This window comes from Physeter macrocephalus, chromosome 17 (assembly GCF_002837175.3).
Source record: "Physeter macrocephalus isolate SW-GA chromosome 17, ASM283717v5, whole genome shotgun sequence".
NCBI lineage: Eukaryota > Metazoa > Chordata > Mammalia > Artiodactyla > Physeteridae > Physeter > Physeter macrocephalus.
Window position 1 is genome coordinate 1,770,826 of NC_041230.1, and position 4,510 is coordinate 1,775,335.

Consider the following 4,510-nt stretch of genomic DNA (forward strand, 5'->3'; position numbering starts at 1 on the left):
GGAGCAGTTGGGCCCGTGAGCCATGGCCGCTGAGCCTGCGCGTCCGGAGCCTGTGCTCCGCAACGGGAGAGGCCACAACAGCGAGAAGCCCGCGTACCAGGAAAAAAAAAAAAAAAAAAAAAAAAAACCAACAATACGCATTTTTAAATTGTTATAAATTGCATTATTCTTTGTTTTGGCCAACGTGTTTTAATTATTTGCCTTTTTAAAACCAACTATTTACACAGTAACATGAGTTGTATAAACAACTCTTTATACAATGACATACATCACTCTATAAGTTTAAGGTGTAGAGCATAATGAACTTATATATACTGTGAAACAATTATGACAGTAAGTTTATTTTATCTATATGAAATTATAGGTGCAAGCTAAAGAGAAAGCAAAATATGGGGAAAAAATTCTTTTCTGTTGATGAGAACTGCATTGCTCTTTAAAATACTTACCCTATTCCACACTTGTGATGAATTCCCTTGTGAATTTACATTGTGAATAAAAAATTCCTTTTTTTGAAAAAGAACAAAGTAAAATGATCTTAGAAGAACAAAATATGCCTAAGCTAGCAGAAGGTAGGAAAAAGGATTAGACAAATGAAAGAGAATAAAACTACAGAAAAAGACAACACAACAGTTCTTTGAAAAATAGAACAAAATGGACAAATCCTTAACTAGATTTAAAAAAGAGAGCGAGAAGACTCAAATTACCGAATCAGAAATGAAAGGGGACATTATAAAAGATTACAACTGACCCTACAAAAAATTTTTTTAATTTAGAAGAAAATACTTAGACAATTCTATGTCTAAATATTGGCTAACCTAGGGACTTTCCTGGTGGTGCGGTGGTTAAGAATCCACCCGCCAATGCAGGGGACACAGGTTTGATCCCTAGTCCCGGAAGATCCCACATGCCAAGGAGTAACTAAGCCCGCATGCCACAACTACTGAGCCTGCGCTCTGGAGCCCACGAGCCACAACTACGGAGACAGGAGACCTATGGTACATTCTCGATGAAACAGTAGCAAAATGTAATGGCAGCAATTAAAATGTGAATCATAAACATACACATACTTCTGGTGCTTCTGATTAAATATTACTCTGAAGATAACTGCTCTCTTCAATATCCAAAAATTAGACAATTTCTTTCTTGGTCAGAGATGTAGACAACACATATGCTCGTGCAATAGATAAAGTGATTAAGTTTTCTTGTGCATTGTTCCTACCACATAATCAGTCCCTAATAACCTGTCACTCTCCTCCCACAAAAAGCCCAGTCCCTGCATGTCCTTCCTGCTTTGTTCATGGTCAGCTGGTAGAGCATTCTGCACTATACCCACACCGGCTTATCTATGGAAGGGCACCCTGAACATAACCATGATGAGTCAAGTCACAGTTTTACACTATTCTCTGCCCCTCCCTGTTGCTAATCCACAGGGTATTGAATTTGATAATTCAGGGTCCTTGTTTTTCCAGGGAACATGGATGTGCATGAACCACACCTAATGAAGTTGGCCCCCTCATGTTACTGATTCTTCCCAGAGACCATCAACAAAGGCCTTTAATGAAGAGATAAGATTATCTTGTCACCAAGGCCAAGCTCTTACGGCTCGCTGCACAACAGGCCAAAAAATAGAGAGACTACTTTTGGGGACAAGGAATAGTGACGTTATTCTGCAAGCCAGCAGACCGAGAAAATGGGGGACTAGCAACGCAAAGAGTCACATGTCCTGAGTTAGAAATCAGGCTCTTTACAGTAAAAGGGGAGGAAGTAAAGTCCTGGTTCAGGTCAGACTCCTATGAAATAAAATTCAACTATTATGGCAAGACAGGAATATTTAAACATTAATTCCTCTCGGCCCTTTGGCCTCCTCTCTCGTTCCACTGTGAACTGTATTTGCATTATGCATCAAGCAAACCTCCCCCATCAGCAGAATACATACTCAACCATAAGAGCAACATTCTCCTAGCATTAACAGGAAAACTCCTTAAAAGATAGCATTCCTTCTTGATCTTGTAAGGGTCACATGACCCACTGCAATGATGCCTAGATCTGGATTATGTAAACTGTCAATAATATGTCATGTGTTGTACCGCTGTCTCAGAAAACTTATATAACTGTGCCTTGATTTCTTTTTAAATTTATTTATTTATTTTTGGCTGCACTGGGTCTCCGTTGAGGTGCATGGGCTTCTGATTGAGGTAGCTTCTCTTGTTGCAGTGCACGGGCTTCAGTAGTTGTAGCATACAAGCTCAGTAGTTGTGGCTCACAGGCTCAGTAGTTGTGGCGCACGGGCCTAGTTGCTCCGCGACATGTGGTATCTTCCCGGACCAGGGCTCGAACCCATGTCCCCTGCATTGGCAGGTGGATTCTTAACCACTGCACCACCAGAGAAGCCCTGTGCCTTGATTTCTAATGGGCAGAATAGTTCTGAGCTTTCTCAGACACTCTTCCCAGGTTACCATCCTCAAATTTGGCTTGAATAAAATTTTCCATTTCTTTCTTAGATTGACTGATTGATTTGTTGTTGACATTCCAGAGGGGTTGTGTTAATTCCTTCCTGAAGCCATTCACAGGAGGGCCTGGTCAGGATGTTTCTTGGGAGCTAAAAAAGGTATTTTACTTTAATGCTCATTACAAGGAAGTCAGGGTTCCCAGAGATGGCCCATGATGTATAATTTAAGCTTACAGGCAACATCCCTTTACTGATTCACTTCTACCGAAAGCAAGAGAATACAAAGGTTAAAGTAAAAGAAACAGGTCCGATATAGACTCAGATTTGTTCTTCTGTGTTACTTCAAACTTCAGGTTGAAAGGCGTAAATATGAATGTAGTCTTTTCAAGAAAACCCGAATAACTGACTATTTATACACTGAAGACAACAGGCCATTTCAACACATGCCCTTCTCCCTCTCACATACACATTATCTTTTAACACATTGTGACTTGTAATGACTCTGCAGTATATAATATCTCAGGTTAACCTCAGAGAACTAAAGACTTGTTTCTTCCAAGTATGCATTCTCTGATGTGTGGTCTGTTGAAAAAACTGCTGAAAAACTCAACAAATTCATTACATTTGTAAGAATTCCCCCAAACATGAGTTTTTTTGTTAAACGCTGAGAATTAACTGATTCATGAAGAGTGTCCATGTATACACTTTATAACCTGTATGAATTCTCTCATTACACCAAACTTACTGGATGTATCCGTATTTACAACATTCATAACATTTGACATCTTGTTCTCCAACATAAATCCTGTGTTCCACAGTTTTGTTCTTCAGTTACAAGCCTTAGCACGCATATTGCTTTGTGTGGTTTCTCTTAAAGATGTGTATCTAAAGTCCAGTGCGTGGGGAGGCCTGGATAAAGCCTCCATTCACATTTCTATGGCTTCTCTTCAATATGGACTCTCTGCTGCTCCCTAATACTTGAACTCAACGTAAAGGTTTTGCCACACCCACTGCATTTGGGAGCTATCGCTCCAGTATGCTGGGTAAAACATACTGTGATGTTTGGGTAAAATCCTTGCCACACACATTACACTTGTGTGGCTTCTCTCCAAGATAAATATTCTGGTATCTAAGTACAATTAAGCAATATATTAAATTTTGACATATTCATCGCATTTTAAAGAATGAAGCATTTGATGATCCCTGAGTTTAAGGCACAACCTAAAAGCTTTGCAAAATTCAGTACATTTGTAACATTCTGTCCAGTGCAGACTACCTGATTATCGGTGTGATGTGAGCCATGAGAACAGATTTCTCACATTCACGGCACTGGTGAGGATTCTTTCCAGAATGCATTATCAACGGCCTGACCACATTAAATACGTGTATCTGGGCTCTTATCCAGTATGAATATTCTCAGGAAGCCTAAGATGTGAACAGCTGCTAAAAGCATTACAACCTTCATTATATTTTTAAGGGTTCTCACCTGTATACATCAGCTGATGGCAAGTTGGGCCTGAAAGCACACTTAAGAACTTACCACACTCATTACATTTCTCACAGTTTCTTCCAATATGAATTCTGTCATGGATCATAAGGTAAGCATTTTGACTAAACACTTTGAGACACTCATTGCATTTGTAATATAACACTCCAGTATGAATTATCTGATCATAAGTGAGGCTTACACACATAAAAGCTTTGCCACACTCGTGATATTTGTATAGTTTCTTTTCTACTTTGAGATTTAAAGACCTTCCCACATATATCACACTTACACAATTTCTCTCAGGTATGGATTTTCTGATGTTTAGTGAGCGTTGACACCTCAGTAAAGGCTCTTCCACACTCAAAACATTTGAAAGGTCTCTCTACAATATGTACTCTCTGATGACTTGTAAGGTGTGAATTTCGACTGAAGACCTTGCCACACTCATCACATTTGAAAGGTTTCTCTCCGGTATGAACTCTCCAATGAAGCTGAAGATGTGCTTTCTGACTAAAGGCCTTTCTACACTCATTACATGTGTAAGGTTTCTCTCCAGTATGAATTCTCTGATG